Source organism: Bos javanicus, chromosome 9, assembly GCF_032452875.1.
Source record: "Bos javanicus breed banteng chromosome 9, ARS-OSU_banteng_1.0, whole genome shotgun sequence".
NCBI classification, from domain to species: Eukaryota; Metazoa; Chordata; class Mammalia; order Artiodactyla; family Bovidae; genus Bos; species Bos javanicus.
The window spans coordinates 55,226,998-55,246,797 of record NC_083876.1 but is presented as its reverse complement, the minus strand read 5'-3'; the positions used below and the strand labels follow the sequence as shown (position 1 = coordinate 55,246,797).

The window sequence follows — 19,800 nt, the reverse complement described above, 5'->3', positions numbered from 1 at the left end:
GGACCAGTGAGGCATAACTATTATCATTTTAAAGTTATTTATTGTAATAATAAAGTAGCCATTATATTTAGTGGAAAATAAACTTTCTTGGGACAAGATACTAACAATTTAGAAAATAATAAGGCTGTATTTATTGTCTTATACCTCATTTCTATATGAATTAAAATTTAAATAAAACACTGCAAATTTTAGAAGTACTTTAGAAATGACTTAGGTCATTACTTTACAGAATGAATATAGAAAAGACAATATTTTTAATACCAAATTAAATTATGAACACAAGCATAGTTTATAATTTGTGTGTGTGTGTGTGTATATATATCATAATATAGTGTGACATGTGTGTTAGTCGTTCAGTCATGTTCGACTCTTTGTGACCTCATGGACTGTAGCCCAGCAGGCTCCTCTGTCCATGGAATTCTTTAGGCAATATTTCTGGAGTGGGTAGCCATTCTCTTCTCCATGGGACCTATCCAACCGAGGGATCAAATTCACAACCCCTGCATGTCTCTGCAGGCAGATTCTTTACCGTTTGAGCCAACAGGGTAATATAATGTGATATACAATAATACAATTAAAAAATAGTTCATTGACTTTATATGTACAGATCTATTAATATATGATTATATAGTATATTAGTATTAGTTATATATTAGTGTATATATACACTATATTTATGTCCATCTATCTATCTATCCATGTAGCCTTATAATATAAAAAAGGTTCTTGAGTGGCATTTTGACCAGTTACAGTCTCTGTTACCAAACTTTTCTCATCTGAAAATAATTATAAAAATAGCATTTACCTCTTGAAATATTTACCATAATTAAATGAAATTATACATGCAACATAAGTTAACATTGTATGCTGCTGCGGCCACTAAGTCACTTCAGTCGTGTCTGACTCTGTGCGAGCCCATAGACAGCAGCCCATTAGGCTCCGCTGTCCCCGCTGTTCTCTAGGCAAGCACACTGGATTGGGTTGCCATTTCCTTCTCCAATGCATAAAAGTGAAAAGTGAAAAGTGAAAGTGAAGTCGCTCAGTCATGTCTTGTCAGGAAGCATTTAACAGGAGGCTTCCTGTGTGCTGTTTTGTATCTGTCAGGAATCCTCTGTTCCTTATTAATTCTTGAATATTCAGGAATTAAGAGGAGAGGCAAGCCTCTCCCAGGGCTGAGGAATCCAGGCATTTCCTTCGTTAGCTTTTCAATACAGTGATAAGTAAGCTCTTCCTTCTTATGAACCATAGGGTAAAAGTGATTGTTTACAACTCTCTCTCTCTTTAATATGGATCGCCTATGTTTTGTAAGTCTGGAATTTTAATCTTTATCTTTGCTGAGAATAACTACCTTGTAAGACAGTATATATGCCCACACCTGTTGATTAAAACACCTTTGCTCCATCAGAGCTTTGGTCCCCATGTCTTCTCTCTCTCTCCCTCTCTCACTATCTCTTTTTCAGGCTAATTCTCTGGTGTGCAGAGCCCTCTGGGTTCACTTTCCTGCCTGGGCTTCTAAAACCCTCTCGAGAAGGTGCTCTGCACCTTCACCCCATTGAGAGGGCACCTGAGGCCTTCATGAACAGAGCAAGCCCCGTGTCAGGGACTTTATTGGTTTTCCGAGTAAACCAAGGAATATCAGCCTCCTTCTCCTTTACTTTCTTATCGTCGACTCCAGACCACCAGGTTCATTAAAGGACCTCAACAGTGTCTGACTCTTAGTGACCCCATGGACTGCAGCCCACCAGGCTCCTCCATCCGTGGGATTTTCCAGGAAAAATACTGGAGTGGGTTGCCATTGTCTTCTCTGTAACATTGTATAAAATGTAGTAAAATTTTAGTAAATGTAACCTGTTAATTGTATAAAAGATTGAGGCATTCTCCAGTGGCTCAGCAGTAAAGAATCCTCTAGCAGTTGCAGGAGACTCTTGAGTCAACAGTTCAATCCCTGAGTCAGAAAGATCCCCTGGAGGAGGGCATGGCAACCTACTGCAGTATTCTTACCTGGAAAATCCCATGGACATAGGGACCTGTCAGGCTAAGGTCCTTTGAGTCACAAAGAGTCAAATGCAACTGAAGCAACTGAGCAAGGACATAAAAGATTGTACATTCAGAAATATATTGAGTAATAAAACGGATCTCATTCAGATCCCAGCCCTTCTTCATAGGAAAGGAATTCCGACAGTTGGTGTACTGTTAAATACTTTTTATATCTGTTTTGATACATGAATATTTTAAGATAATCTTCTTTTTAACTTTTTATGGAAAGATATATAATTTATATCATTCTGTGAATCATATTGTTCTTACCTAACAATTTAGTTCATTTTGGTATATCATTGGGCTTCCATCATGCATTCTTCCTAACCTTTTAACATAACCATATTTTGAGCCATCACCTCAGTCCAAGTGGATTGGATATGCCAACTCCATCCCTGACTGCAAATATGGTCACCTGACTTGAGCCTGGCTAAATAGGTTATGGAATCTTCCTAGGAACAATGTCTTATTTAGGGATGGACAAATGATATTATTTGCATAGTGTAACACTGTACAAAAGTACAACAAAAAGTAAAAACATTTATACTTCTGCTGGATGCAAAACCTGAGCCTCAAGTAAGTGGCAGCAATGTTGCCACTAACTAGTAAGAATCACCTTAGAACCAATGCAAATAATGAAGTATTAGAAAGAAAGAAGGGAGAAGGCAATGGCACCCCACTCCAGTACTTTTGCCCAGAAAGTCCCATGGGTGGAGGAGCCTGGTAGCCTGCAGTCCATGGGGTCGCTAAGAGTCAGACACGACTGAGCGACTTCACTTTCACTTTCCACTTTCCACTTTCATGCATTGGAGAAGGAAATGGCAACCCACTCCAGTGTTCTTGCCTGGAGAATCCCAGGGACGGAGAAGCCTGGTGGGCTGCCGTCTATGGGGTAGCACAGAGTCGGACATGACTGAAGCGACTTGGCAGCAGAAAGAAAGAAAGAGATGGTATGATTTAAATATATTGCTGGAACCCCTGACTAAAACCGGAGCTATCTCTGAATATTTCCATTGCATGTAGAATGCATTTCTTTTTCCTTAATTTTGTTTGAGTTAGGTTCTGTCATTTGCAACCAAAATTAATAAATATGTCAAACTCTCTCCCTCTTTTTCTGTCTAGTTTTAATTATCACAGTAGTGCTGAAACAAATATAAATGTCCCTCTGTATCTGAGGAGGATTAGTACCACATCCCTTCAGACACCAAAATCCTTGGAGACTCAGATCCTCTATGCAAAATGCTGAAGTATTTACATATAACCAGTGCACATTCTCCTGCAGACTTTAAATCATGTCTAGATTACTTATAATACCTAACACAATGCAAATACTATGAAAACGGTTGTAATTGCCATATCAATGTCTTGTAAAAAGTTATTGGAACATGGTGAATTCCAGTTTTGCTTTTTAGCACCTGAATTTTTTAATCTATATTTTTGACCTGCTGTTGGTTGATTTCATAGAAGCAGATCCCAGGAATAGGGAGTGCTGACTGTGCATTCATCTATTGTTGTTATTATTGTTTAGTTGCTCAGTTGTGTTAACTCTTTGCGACCCCATGGACTATAGCCTGTCAGGTCCCTCTGTCCATGGGATTTCCCAGGCAAGAATACTGAAGTAGATTACCATTTCATTCTCCAGGGGATCTTCCCAACCCCAGGATCAAAACTGCATCTCCCGCATTGACAAGCAAATTCTTTTACCACTGAGACACCTGGGAAGCCCCAGAATCAGCTATAGGTGATATATATCACCTCATTTTTGGATTTTCTTCCCATTTAGGTCAACACAGAGCATTGAGTAGAGTTCCCAGTGCCATACAGTAAGTTCTCATTAGTTATCTATTTTATACATAGTCAGTAGTGTATATGTGTCAATCTCAATATCCCAATTCACCCCATCCCATCTTTTCCCTCTTGGTGTCCACACATTTGCTCGCTACTTCTGTTTCACAAATCAGATCATCTGTACCATTTTTCTAGATTCCATATATATGCATTAATATATGATATTTGCTCTTCTCTGACTTACTTAACTCTGTATGACTATCTTTAGGTCTATGCACATCTCTACGAATGACCCAATTTCATCCTTTTTTATGGCTGAGTAATACTGCACTGTATATATGTACCACATCTTCTTTGTCCATTCCTCTGTTGATGGACATTTAGATTGCGTCCCTGTCCTGGCTATTATAAATAGTGATGCAATGAACATTGGAGTGCATGTATCCTTTCAGACCATGTTTTTCTCTGAGTATATGCTCAGGAGTGAGGATTATAGGGTCATATGGTAGTTCTATTTTTAATAGTTTATGTTTTTTTAAAGAAATTCGATCCTGCTCTTCATAGAGACTGTATCAGTTTACATTCCCACCAAGAGTGCAAAGCATTCTTTTCTCCACACCCTCTCCCACATTTATAGTTTGTAGATACTTTTAATGATGGCCATTCTGACAGGTGTGAAGTGATACTTCATTGAGGTTTTGATTTGCACATCTCTAATAATTAGTGATGTTGAGCATCTTTTTATGTGTTTATTGGCCATCTATGTGTTTTCTTGGAGAAATGTCTATTTAGGTCTTCTGCCCCCCCCTTTTTTTTTAATTTTGCTCTTTGTTTTATTGATACTGAGGTGCATGAGCTGTTTGTATACTTTGGAGATTAATCTTTTGTCAGTTTCTTCATTTGTGAATTCTTTCTCCCACTCTAAAGGTTGTCCTTTTTCCTTGTTTATGGTTTCTTTTACTGTGCAAAAGTTTTCAATTTAAACTTTAATGAAATAAGGCACACATTTATTATCAGGTGCTTCTTTCCCAACACTTACCAATATTTTATATTTTGAGTAATCTGATGGATGAATAATGACATATTAGTTAATAGTGCAATCTATAAAATATAAATATGCATGTGTGTGTGTGTGTATGTATGTGTATCTGAAGTAGGGCATGGCAACCCACTCCAGGATTCTTGTCTGGAGAGTGCCATGGACAGAGACACTTGGCAGGCTACAGCCCATGGCGGGTCAAAGAGTCAGACAAAACTGAGCAACTAACACACACACACACATACACACACACACACATATATATACCATTTGTTTTTGTAAAATTTATCCAGCAATAACATTAGAATGTTTAGAATAAATTTGTATTAACTTTCTCAAACATTTTAGAGCTATATTAGAGTTAATAATTTGTCATACATAAAGATTTCTACTTTTCTTACAACATTTTCTTTTTACTGGTATCTTCTTTTATATAAATGATTATTTTGTTTAATGTCAATCTTTATGGTTTCTGATTATGTGTCTAAATTAGAAATGCAAGAAAGACATCCTAACCATAATACCAAAGCAATTATCAAAAAAGAATTGCTTGGGGCTTCCCAAGTGGTGCTAGTGGTAAAAAAGAGTTGCTTGATAATTTAATAATGTAAAAATTAAAGAGCGTCTCAACAGGATAAAGAATTAAAATAAAATAAAAGACAAATTTTAAAAATGAAGAAAAAATATTCATAATATATATGGTAGAAGGTTTGTGTCCAACCCTTTGTATATTTTGTATTCTTTGTAAAAGAATATACAAAATTCTTTTTCACAAAAAAAGAAAACTTTTACAAAACTTTAAAAAATATTATGAAAGATAAGAAATTTAAAATATAAATATGAAAACTTCCATTGTCCAGGAAGTTAGGAAATAGATTATCTAACAGACTGTAAGAAAGGAATCTGGTATAAAATGTCTGGAAGGGAATTAGTAAATATGTATAAAGTTATGGAAAATATATATAACTATTGACCCAGAAATTCTATTTCTGAGAATCAATTCCAAAGGAAAACTTTAATAACTATATGATACATTCATATATTAATTGCAATATTGTTAATATTGGCAGAAAATTTTAATACAACTGTCTGAGGAGTGTGTAATTTCCTTGGCTCTGTCTTGTCACAACAAAAATTTGAAGCGACATATCAGTGTTACAGTCCTGGACCAGTGTTCCAGCTCTGTGTTATAGTTCAGTTTTATTTAGAAAATAAAGGAAAATACATCCTTGAGGCATGATGGCATGAAGACCCAAAAGACGCGGAGAAAAGACAGAGAGCCCTGGCCCTTTGGCTCCTCTTTGTATGTGTTTTTGTTTTTGTTTTTTTTCCTCCCCTCAGGCCTGTCCAATGTAAACTAGCCAGGAGTGCTGTTTGTTTTACCTGAGGTCCTCACACTGGTCCTCGGATCTTCCTTTGTTCTATTTTTGCAGGCTTTTCCCTTACTTGTCTTTTAGCCGCTGCCATTCTAGATTCGTTTTTCCTATTCTAACGACCTAACACAACCCAAAATTGATTAAATACATATATATCCATAAAATGCAAAATTGCCACAGATTAATTCAAGTAAAACTAGATAAGGCAAATTTCACATGAAAATATATGATCAAGCACATATTACCTCTATTTTAAATGTAGATTTAAAATATTTTTTATACAAAAATACATATATACGCAGATTGAAAATAATTAGAAAAATTAGTAGATATAGTTTGAATGCTAAAATCAATTTTCTCTGGATGGTATCATAAAAATAAATTTTTATTTTTATCTTTATGTATTTTGGAAATTTTTAATTAAAGGTTTACTTGGATAGCAAAAAATTTCAAAAAAAATTTTTTATGATAAAGATATTATGAGAGAGACTATGACTAATTTAGGGAAATGCAAGGAAAGAAGAAAGTTCTGGAGGAATAAGCATCAGTTTAGACTTTTAAAGTAATAAAAATATTTAAAGAAAAAATTATTTCTTCACTTATATGACAATTTTTTATGACAATTTCGTCCTTTTCAGTATACCTTGGTGTGTAATTGCTTTGTCATTTTGTGATTGCCACCACCATATACTGTTCTCTGTTTGTTTGTTTGTTTTTCCTTTCCAGTACAATATGCTATTTCTCACCCTTTCCCATTACTTCCTGTTTGCCTCTCAAGCTAATTTGCATTTCAAGTTCTTACCAAAACCACCCTTTTGTCATTTCTTTTCTGTTAAAGACATTGCATAAATTTTCCCTTAGTTCTCATTCCTTTCTCACATTTTAACTCAAAACCAATTTTATTTAGCCAGGAAATTTAGAAAAGTGTTTAAATGGTCATCCATTTTGTTAAAACGCAAGAGTATGTGTTTAAACTTCATGCTCCCATGGGTCTATTTTCACCAATATATCTGGTGAATTCTGACAACTCTGTATTTATACTGAACTTAAACTTCAGAACTGAAGTATTGGAAGATTAATAGTCTGAAATACTTGTATTTGTACTATCTATTTCTCTTTGGGCTGGTTGCTTCACTCCTGGTCCATTCTCAGATGCATGTCTGCCAGGGGCCTCACTTCCTCCTGGGCAGGGGTGTCTTATATTATAAAAATATTATAAAAATCATTTTATAAAATGATTATAATATGATTTATAAAATGATTTTTAATGACTTTTATAAAATCAATTATAAAATTATTTAGGGGGCTACTAAAGGCCATCCTTTATTTTCTGGGCTCCAAAATCACTGCAGATGGTGATTGAAGCCATGAAATTAAAAGATACTTACTCCTTGGAAGGAAAGTTATGATCAACCTAGATAGCATATTAAAAAGCAGAGATATTACTTTGTCAACAAAAGTCCCTCTAGTCAAGGCTATGGTTTTTCCAGTGGTCATGTATGGATGTGAGAGATGGACTATAAAGAAAGTTGAGCACCAAAGAATTGATGCTTTTGAACTGGTGTTGGAGAAAACTCTTGAGAGTCCCTTGGATGCAGGGACATCCAACCAGTCCATCCTAAAGGAGATCAGTCCTGGGTGTTCATGGAAGGTCTGATGTTGAATCTGAAACTGCAATACTTTGGCCACCTGAAGGGAAGAGCTGACTCATTGGAAAAGACCCTGATGATGTGAAAGACTGAGGGCAGGAGGATAAGGGGACGGCAGAGGATAAGATGGTTGGATGGCATCACCAACTCAATGGACATGGGTTTGGGTGGATTCTGGGAGTTGGTGATGGACAGGGAGGCCTGGGATGCTGCGATTCATGGGGTTGCAAAGAGTCGGACATGATTAAGCGTCTGAACTGAACTAACTGATGGCATCAAATTAGAGATACAGGTTTCTCTCCTAGATTTTCAATGATAGAAATATCCTGTAGTACTCTAGAGGTCTAGGTGCAAGATCTGCAAGCTGACCAATGGTTCCATTATTTTTAAAGTTATAAAGAAGGTTATTATACTAAAGCTCTTCATGATTATATTCAATTTGCAGAATATCATGTCATGTGTTCTTTCCTTGGTACATTGATCTTCCCTAAACCACCAAACTCCTAAGAGACCTCACCCAAAATGCAAAGTCCTAGATCTAGTGTCATCCTCTACTTTTAACCACTTTTACGTTTGATTACTGTTCACATTTTCACTACCCCTTATAATCAAAAGGTATACATCTAATTTTTTTTTAAATCATGTATAATGATCATATAGTCATGTAAACTGAATTTTAAAAAATCAAAGTATGAGAGCTGTGAGTTTTAGTTTTATTTGAGGACCTTATTGAGGATTATAGCCTGGGAAACAGTCTCTCAGTAGCTCTAAGGGCACTGATCTGAAGAGGTAGGGGGAAAGTTCAGTATTTATATATGCTTTTGGCTAAGGAACATATGCAATCAGAGTTTATCTTGGTAGAGGGTTACTTGATAGTTATGAGGAACAGGTATCTAAGTGATTTTAGAGCTTCTCTATGTTTGGGAAAATGAAGATGCAAGAATCTGCATTCATATTTTTTTTGTGCAGAGATATTTTTATGTAACTAAGGGGCTAGTTTTGCCAAAGCACAGAATGCTTCATTCTTGTTTTTGTCATGAATTCCTTTTAAGGCACTGCTGGTCAGTAACTTTAGTTGCTAATGACTTAATCTTAATCTTGTAGAACTGAGAGGTGAGCAACATTCTTTGCTTTATAGCTAAAAGAGCTAATGATCTTAGAACAGAACTCCAAAGTTTAGCATCTCAAACATATTTAGTATGCACTTAAAAATATCCTGTATGTATTTCCTTTAAAGAAATTATATGTTTTTATTTTTTCATGATCCATTTTTCTTCCTCTAGATTTGTTTGGACATTTCTTTCACATCATATCAACAATGAAGCAATAGGAAAAAAAAAGAAAGAAAGAACAATCAAACAAAACACAATTTGAAAACTAAAAATATGATGCTATAATTAATTAGAAAATGTAAAATAATAAGAGATGTTGAATAACCAGAATTATCAGGATAATATGAAAATAGAGTCAGTTGAAACAAATATATTTATTCATAGCTTGCTTCAACTATTCATCCTGTTTGTTTTTATAAATACAAAATCATTAAAAATTAGCCCAAATATATGACTATTTTTTAGTCACTAAAAGTGACCTTAAATTATTCATATAAATTTAGTGGTTTGGATGGTTAATTGTTTTATTATTTTCTTCTAATTTGTATCATGTTGTATTGCAAAAATCATAGTTAAAAGGAAAAACTCAATAGAAGTAAGAATTGAAAATATAGTATACAAGAAACATAATGAAACCATCATTTTTTTCTACTAAAAATGATAAAATATCCTGAATGATTATGTTTCCATTCTCTCCTCTCACAATAAAAGGAAGCAAATGTTTTCAATGATTATTACCATAGTATTATCTTTAGAAGTAATTAAAGAAACAATCAGTTTTACCTTTGTTTACAAACTTCTGCTGCTGCTGCTAAGTCGCTTCAGTCATGTCCGACTCTGTGCGACCCCGTAGATGGCCTCCTACCAGGCTCCTCTGTCCCCGGGATTCTCCAGGCAAGAACACTGGAGTGGGTTGCCATTTCCTTCTCCAATGCATGAAAGTGAAAAGTGAAAATGAAGTCACTCAGTCATGTTCATATGTCCTGCTAAAAAGGTGTTATATAGAACATAAATAGATGTTCTCTGAATATATGCTATTATAAAATAATTTTTGGAAATTCTGATATAAACAAAAGTTAACTCATTTACTGTAGAAATTCTTGGGTGCTTAAAATTTTTATTGGCAAGAATTATCCAAGGCAATGCCTTATTTTTATGCACTTTAATTGATCACAAATTCTTCCATCAAACATTGAAAAAAATTCTATTTCTTGAAACATCAGGATGTTAATCTAATAAATTTTAAATTGCATGCTATCTCTTCTTAAAAAGGTATCATTTATTCTAAGTGACTTAAGGATTATCTTAGATAATGTATCCATAGTTTGTCCAAAGACATACAGTAATACAATATAATTAAACTCAGCATTACACAATTGACATTTATCTAATTTTACAATACAAAACAATAAATTTGGAGAGATTTAAGAGAACAGCTATGAAACTCATCCTTTTTTTTTTTGGTAGTTTTGTCTATTGATTGCTAACCTTTATTAATAAAATTCTTCCTTTCATAGGTGAGAAGAACTAAAACAGTACATTAAACTCTGTTAATGGTTTAGAATCTGATTTCAAAGATAAGAGTTAAACTTGGATATACTTGTTAAGATCTGTATACAGCAGCAAAGCATGCCTGCTCTCCATTGGACTACATATTGATAAAGTTTGCCTTAAAACTTTGGGAATCTTAAACATGCAGCAAACAAATTAAAATCATTCTATAAAATATGTCAAGCTTGAGTCTTTATTAGAATTACTAATTATCTGTATCATTTGATTGAGAAGACATATGATTCTGAGCACAGCAAGGGGTATGTAAAACCATTAACTGTCGCTCCCGCTAGATATTACAAGTGATGTGTAGTCCTAAACTCAGCAGGGACTATCTTTATAACCATGCCCTGAGGGGAAGTGGAACATGCTTGAATGGAATACTGTTAAATGAGCTTAATATGACCCTTCTTTCTCTCTTCCTCCATGTCCTTATTCTCTGTAGGCCTTGAATTTTGAAATATAGGCATTAACTTCCATTTCATATATGTAAGATGTAATATGCTATATTACTATTTTTAGACTAGTCTAATAAAGGTAAACATTGAACCACAAAGAATGTCAACAATGCAACTCATATTTTGAATTTTATAAAGAACACTGGTATTCTGAAAAGTTATTTCATAGTACAAACTATGATTTTAGCAGGACCATAGGTTTGGGCTACCCAAGAGAGCAATACAATATTTGCTCAATGCCTTCTCTCAGAATGTGCCTTATGTCAATTGTCTCAGAGTAAAGAAAGAAGTTAAATTGGCCTTCACCCCTGGGAACTCTGTTCTATTCACATGACATTACGAGAAGTTTCCTGGACTGTTCACCTTTGTAATAAAATAAACTCTATTCTCACTCTGTAGTTCTACTGCCCCTCAAAGAAAACTTTGGTAGAAAAAAGAAAATCTTCCAATTTGAAATAACTCTCAGTACCATTTTTAGCTAATTTAATAGGTCTGTAGGGGAAAAAAACAGAAAGAAGGCAGGGAATGATAAATAGTCACACCTTGGAGGCATTTCCTCTTTTACACACAGTGTATAGGGGAAGCCTCACATGATTTTTGAAATAAATGAATTAAACAAGAGTATGGACAAGATAATCATCTGGAAGAATATCATTTCAAGCATATGTGGTCAAGAAGTCCAATGTGGTTGAAGTAGAAGAATAGGGTATTACAGAGGGGAAATATAGGCCAGATTATGTAGCTCATTTTAGGCCATATTAAAGGTGGTAGATTTCAGGCTTTTACCCTGGTGGCTCAGATGGTAAAGAATCTGCCTGTAATTCAGGAGACCTGGGTTAGATCTGTGGATCAGGAAGATCCCCTGGAGAGGGGTATGGCAACCCATTCCAGTATTCTTGCCTGGAGAATTCCATGGACTCTGGAGCCTGGTGGGCTATAGTCCATGGGGTCACAATGAGTCAGACACAACTGAGCACCTAACACCTTCACATTCGCTTTTGAATAAGATGGAAGGCAATTATAGGATATGCAATGGAGGAGTGACTTAATCTGACATATTTGTATATTATTGCTTTCAATGTCAACTAAAGATGTATAAGTTAAAGATGGAAGCAGAAATACCAGTGTAAGGCTTTTGCAATGATTCAAGAAATATATAACAAGTTAGTATTTGGATGCAAATAGATGGGAAAACAATGGAAACAGTGACAGACTTTATTTTGGAGGGCTCCAAAATCATTGCAGATGGTGACTGCATCCATGAAATTAAAAGACGCTTGCTCCTTTGAAGAAAAATTATGATCAACCTAGACAGCATATTAAAAAGCAGAGACATTACTTTGTCAACAAAGATCCATCTAGTCAAAGCTATGGCTTTTCCAGTAGTCATGTATGGATGTGAGAGTTGGGCTATAAAGAAAGCTGAGCACTGAAGAATTGATGCTTTTGAACTGTGGTGTTGGAGAAGACTCTTGAGAGTTCCTTGGACTGCAAGGAGATCCAACCAGTCCATCAAGGAAATCAGTCCTGGATATTCATTGGAGGACTGATGCTGAACTGAAACTCTAATACTTTGGCCACCTGATTCAAAGAACTGATTCATTGGAAAAGACCCTGATGCTGGGAAAGATTGAAGGTGGGAAGAGAAGGGGACGCCAGAGGACGAGATGGCCAGATGCCATCACTGATTCGATGGACATAAGTTTGAGCAAGCTTCGGGAGTTGGTGATGGACAGAGAAGCCTGGCGTGCTGAAGTCCATGGGGATGCAGAGTCAAACCAAACTGAGTGAATTGAACTGAACCTATGGAGCTGTAAATAGTGGTTGATTTCAAGCGTGTAATGAATGAAGCCATGATAGCTTTTGCAGATAGATTAAGTGTGGTTTATGAAAGAATGATGGTTTTGGTCACTGCCTCCTGTACAATGTTATGAAATTCTGTCCGTAGTTACTTAGGCACTCTGTCTAGAGATCCAATCCCTTAAATCTATTCACAACTTCTACCTTAAAATCATAAGGGATTTGACTTAGGTTATACCAGAATAACATAGTGGTTTTTCCTACTTTCTTCAATTTAAGCTTGCATTTTGCAGTAAAAGCTCATGATCTAAGCCACAGTCATCTTCAGGTCTTGTTTCTGCTGACTGTATATTTGGTTTCTGTATTGACCATTAGGTCATATCCATATGTAGAATCATCTCTTTGGTTGTTGGAAAAGGGTGTTTACTATAACCAGTGTGTTCTCTTGACAAAAATCTACTAGCCTTCACCCTGCTTCATTTTGTACTCCAAGGCCAAACTTGCCTGTTACTCCAGATATCTCTCAACTTCCTACTTTTGCATTCTGGTCTCCTATGATGAAAAGGACATCTTTTTTTTTTTTTTTTAATTAGTTCTAGTAGGTCTCTAGGTCTTCACAGATGTTCAACTTCAGCTTCTTCTGCCCTAGTGGTTGGGGCATAGACTTGGGTTACTGGTGATATTGAATGGTTTGTCTTGACAATGAACCAAGATCATTCTGTCATTTTTGAGATTGTACCCAAGTATTGCATTTCTGACTTTTGCTGACTCTGAGGGCTATTCCATTCATTATAAGGGATTCTTGTCCACAGTAGAAGACTTAAATCATCAGAATTAAATTTGCCTATCCACATAGATTTTAGTTTATTGATTTCTAAGATGTGGATGTTCAATCTTGCCATCTCCTGCTTGACTACATCCAATTTTCCCTGATTCATGGACCTAACATTCCAGGTTGCTATGCAATATTGTTCTTTACAGCATTGGTCTTTAATTTCACCACCAGATATATCCTCAACTGTCATTTCCTCTTTGACTCAGAGACTTCATTTTTTCTGACACTGTTAGGAACTGCCTTCCACTCTTCTCCAGTAGTACATTGAACACCTTCCAATCTGGGGAGCACATCTTCTCGTGACATATCTTTTTTGCCTTTTTGTAGTGTATGGGATTATCCAGGCAAGAATACTGGAGTAGGTTGCCATTTCCTCTTGCAGTGGACCATGTTTTGTCAGAATTCTTCATTATGACCTGTCTTTCTTGGGTGGTCCTGTATGGCATGACTTCATTGAATTATGCAAGCCCCTTCACCTCCACAAGGCAGTGTACCAGGAAAGGGACATATCAATGGACTTGAATTTGAGCAAACTCTGGGAAATAGTGGAAAACAGGGAGTCTGGCATGCTGCAGTCCATGAGGTCACAAAGAGTCAGACATAACTTAGCCACTGAATAGCAACAAATGAATGATGGTAAGTAATGATGTGTTCTTGGGTTGTTGTCCTGAGCAAGTGCTAGAATATTATTGTGATTTACTAATATGGGAAAAAATCAGTAGAAGCAGGTATGATGAGGGTGAAAAAATGTTTGATCTTGGACATATTATTTTGAAATGCTTTTTCAATGTAGTAAGATAAATGGGTTAGGGAGTTGGCTATATAATTGGATGTTTAAACAAACCATCAGATTCGCAATTAAATTCTCAAGACATCAGTGAAGAAGATTATTTAAAAGCAAGGCACTTGATGAAATACTTTAAGATGATAGAGTATATAGAGAACAAAAAATGTCAGAGATAGAGACCTCAGTTGTGCTAAACACAGTGATTGGGAAGATGAAGAGAAAGCAGCAAAACTGACTGAGGAGCTGGGATAGCTGGAATGTAGGGATTAGGTAGTTTGTTTCTGAAAAAAGAATAAATATCTGGGTTAAATCCTGGTGACTGATAAGAATTAAGAACTGTTAGTGAATGAGGCAACATGAATCTTCTATTAAAAAGATTTTAAGAATTGAAATATCTTTCTAATTGTGGGGATAAAAGTCAAGTGAAAGAACATTTATAGAAAATCAAAGGATAATTATTATTATGTTTTTAATTTGGAGACCACACATAAAGAGTTTTGCCTACAAAAAGAACTCAAATAACATTTTGTACTTATACGTCACAGAATGATTTTTCTTTTTAATGACAGAGGAGCAGATAATAAACATAAGATGTTGTATATGATACAATTGTCTACTAGAAATTGAAAGCAACAAACAAATTAATAAAATCAGTTCAGGTCAGTCGCTCAGTCTTGTCTGACTCTTTGCGACCCCATGAACCGCAGCACGCCAGGCCTCCATATCCATCACCAATTCCCGGAGTCCACCCAAACCCATGTCCATTGAGTCGGTGATGCCATCCAATCATCTCATCCTCTGTCGTCCCCTTCTCCTCCTACCCTCAATCTTTCCCAGCATCAGGGTCTTTTCAAATGAGTTAGCTCTTCGCATCAGGTGGCCCAAGTATTGGAGTTTCAGCTTCAACATCAGTCCCTCCAATGAACACCCAGGACCGATCTCCTTTAGGATGGACTGGTTGGATCTCCTTGCAGTCCAAGGGACTCTCAAGACTCTCCTCCTACACAACAGTACAAAAGCATCAATTCTTCAGTGCTCAGCTTTCTTTATAGTCCAACTCTCACACCCATACATGACCACTAGAAAAACCATAGCTTTGACTAGATGCACCTTTATTGACAAAGTAATGTCTCTGCTTTTTAACATACTATCTAGGTTGGTCATAACTTTTCTTCCAAGGAGCAAGCGTCTTTTAATTTCATGGCTGCAATCACCATCTGCAGTGATTTTGGAGCCCAAAAAAATAAAGTCTGACACTGTTTCCATTGTTTCCCCATCTATTTCCCATGAAGTGATTGGACCAGATGCCATGATCTTAGTCTTCTGAATATTGAGCTTTAAGCCAACTTTTTCACTCTCCTCTTTCACTTTTATCAAGAGGCTCTTTAGTTCTTCTTCACTGTCTCCCATAAGGGTGGTGTCATCTGCATATCTGAGATTATTGATACTTCTTCCAGCAATCTTGATTCCAGCTTGTGCTTCTTCCAGTCCAGCGTTTTTCATGATGTACTCTGCATATAAGTTAAATAAGCAGGGAGACAATATACAGCCTTGACATACTCCTTTTCCTATTCGGAACCAGTCTGTTGTTCCATGTCCAGTTCTAACTGTTGCTTCCTTACCTGCATACAGGCTTCTCCAAACCATGTCAGGTGGTCTGGTATTCCCATATCTTTCAGAATTTTCCACAGTTTATTGTGATCCACACAATCAAAGGCTTTGGCATAGTCAATAAAGCAGAAATAGATGTTTTTCTGGAACTCTCTTGCTTTTTCCATGATCCAGCGGATGTTGGCAATTTGATCTGTGGTTCCTCTGCCTTTTCTAAAACCAGCTTGAACATCTGGAAGTTCACGGTTCACATATTGCTGAAGCCTGGTTGGAGAATTTTGAGCGTTACTTTACTAGTGTGTGAGATGAGTGTAATTATGCAGTAGCTTGAGCATTCTTTGGCATTGCCTTTCTTTGGGATTGGAATGAAAACTGACCTTTTCCAGTCCTGTGGCCACTGCTGAGTTTTCCAAATTTGCTGGCATATTGAGCGCAGCACTTTCACAGCGTCATCTTTCAGGGTTTGAAATAACTCAACTGAAATTCCATCACCTCCACTAGTTTTGTTCATAGTTATGCTTCCTAAGGCCCACTTGACTTCACATTCCAGGATGTCTGGCTCCTTAGAGCCAGATGGTGAGTAATCATATCATTGTGACAGAATTAATAAAATAACTTGGAATAAATTTATTTAATATTTTTAGAACCTGAATATGATTTGACCATGGTCCATATCGATTGTTGAGCCTGAACATAGAGAAAGCTGAGAGACCATATTTTCAGAGATATAATTATTCTTGTCTGACAAAAATAATAACTAAAAACAAAAATATTAGAAATTATTCATAGGACCCATGCCATGTGCCCCCAGAGGCAAAATTATGTCCCACTACACAATTTGGCTACTCAGTTTAAAATGTCAGTGCAATAACCATTAAAGATAAAATTGTCCAAATTTGAGAGGACAGAAAATATAATACAGAAGGGGTATGCTAATGAGAGAGAGAAAAAACACCAAACGTCAATAAATAATATCCAATACCATAATCTTAAGAAAGAATTCAACTAATTAATATTATTATAATTCAGAGAAGACATAGTAAAACATTATATAATTAACATAATTATTTTAAGATTTTGCATTGTCAAAGACAATCATTCTATCAATCCAAAACTGGCTCTTTGAGAAGCAGAACTCAAATGAGAAATACTTTCAAGTTGAGTCATTACTGAGATAACTAAATTTGACAAAGGGAAAACTAGCTCTGTTTTTTAGGGCATATTCCATTTGGAGGCTTGAACATATTTCTAAGTCCTGATTGCTCAAGGTATTAAAGTAAACTCTAAAAAGAGATAAACTCAATTACTCAAAATCTTGACAGCCATGCCACTCCTGCTATTTTTAATATTTTTTGACCACCCAGTATGGATAAAAATATTTTTGCACTACTGGTAAATTTTTTAAAAACCTTAAAACAAACTCAGAATATTGATTTTAAAAAGCTAGCAAAAGTAATATTTTCATTGTATTTATGAAAGATTTATTTCTGTGAGGTCTGTTATCACAGAGATAAAACTGTATTCCATGAAATCAATAAAATATTATTAAAAATATAATCAGAAAAAACAACTGCCACCAGATAATCTCTCACATTTTTCAATGAACAGGATTTAGTTAAACTAATTAAAACGATGTGTTATTAAAATGATGGTGTAAAGCTGACATATATAACCATGTATTTAATGTACCACACTAAATAATAATGCAAATTCAAGTCTGTGAAGAATTTTTGAGGTTTTTTTTTTTTTTTTTAAGATTTCATAGAGATGCTTTTATATATTGAAAGTTTAAATGCAAAAGGTGTTCCATTTTCTGGACTCAAATATAAAGGTGCTTCAAAGTGATTAGGTGATCTATCATTGCTTTTTAAAAAGACAGGAAACTTATACAATGACCCAAAACTAAAACATCAATTGATACCCATTTTGGAATTTATCACAGAAAATATCAACATATTTGTATAAGAAAAGAAAGCAAAGTAAATATTTATATAGCACAAGAGAGGTACAGTTCAGTTCAGTTCAGGTCAATTGCTCAGTCATGTCGACTCTTTGTGACCCCCATGGACTGCACCATGCCAGGCCTACCTGTCCATCACCAACTCCCAGAGTTTACCCAAAGTCATGTCCATTGAGTTGGTGATTCCATCCGACCATCTCATCCTCTGTCATCCCTTTCTCCTCCCACCTTCAACCTTTCCCAGCATCAGGGTCTTTTTCAATAAGTCAGCTCTTCGCATCAGGTGGCCAAAGTATTGGAGTTTCAGCTTCAACATCAGTCCTTCCAATGAACATTCAGGACTGATCTCCTTTAGGATGGACTGGTTGGATCTCCTTGCAGTCCAAGGGACTCTCAAGAGGCATGCGTAGGTGGTGTCTTGATACAGGGTTGGGGGCACTGAGAGTAACAGTACATGAACAGGATCTTTTGAGGGAGTCACCATTATCTTCATTATCTCTACCATAGTTTGAAAGTGAAAGTGAAGTCGCTCAGTCGTGTCCGACTCTTTGCGACCCCATGGACCGTAACCTACCAGGCTCCGCAGTCCATGGGATTTTCCAGGCAAGAACACTGGAGTGGGCTGCCATTTCCTTCTCCAGGAGATCTTCCCAACCCAGGGATCAAACCCGGGTCTCCTGCATTGCAGACAGACACTTTACCATCTGAGCCATGAGGTGTTTAAGGGCCTCCACCATAGTTTGGCCCCAGGTAAATATCAGAGAGGGAACACAACTCCACCCATCAACAGAAAATTGGATTAAAGATTTACTGATGGCCCTGCCCATCAGAAGGAAACCCAGTTTCCCCCAGAGTCAGTCTATCCCATCAGGAAGCTTCCACTGGCCTCTTATCCTTCTCCCTCAGAGGGCAGACAGTCTGAAAACCACAATCACAGAAAACTAACCAATATAATCACATGGACCACAGCCTTGTCTAACTCAATGAAACTATGAGCCATGCCGTGTAGGGCCGAGCAAGATGGAAGGGTCATGGTGGAGAGTTCCAACAAAATGTAGTCCACTGAAGAAGGGAATGGCAAACCACTTAATTATTCTTGCCTTGAGAACCCCATGAACAGTATGAAAAGACAAAAAAGATAAGACACTGAAAGATGAATTCCCCAGGTCGGTAGGTGCCCAATATGCTACTGGAGATAAGCTAAAAGTATAAAAAGAATAATATAATTAGAAAATTGCTTCTTACTAGATTGATGATTGGAGAAGGAAATGGCAACCCACTCCAGTGTTCTTGCCTGGAGAATCCCAGGGATGAGGGTGCCTGGTGGGCTGCCATCTATGGGGTCGCACAGAGGCAGACACAACTGAAGCGACTTAGCAGCAGCAGCAGCAGATTGATGGTTTAGTAAATGATCATTAGTGCATGCGAAAACTGTGAGTGAAGGATTACTGCGGATAAGATATTTTTAGTGTCAAAAGTATCTCACAGATTTCTTGCTAATTAAAATAGAAGACATCTTTACAATAGAGAAATATGATCTGTTATATTCGAAAAAAGAAGAAAGTTAGCATCATTTGTTTTAGGACTACCTGATACTGTGTGCTAACCAATGGGGTACAACTTATAGTGCATGGCATTACTGGAATTACCATATTGCTAACAATAAAATAGTTCATCTGAACCATATTAAGTCTTTGTATTGAATTTCCAGTTTAGAGGTAATATGGAGTTTGAGGTAAAGGTTAAATTCTAAAAAAAACAGATTGTCTTTAAAAAGTATATTATTAGAGAATAAAA

At 36.3% G+C, this 19,800-nt stretch overlaps 1 long non-coding RNA gene across 1 annotated transcript; it reads left to right on the top strand.

Annotated features, from left to right (window-relative positions):
• The first annotated feature begins 420 nt into the window (after positions 1–420).
• LOC133254430 (uncharacterized) lies at positions 421–10,741 on the top strand. The gene is made up of 3 exons (XR_009738671.1): positions 421–545; positions 3,821–3,860; positions 10,519–10,741. It is a non-coding gene; the product is annotated as an uncharacterized LOC133254430 (long non-coding RNA).
• Positions 10,742–19,800: the final 9,059 nt, after the last annotated feature.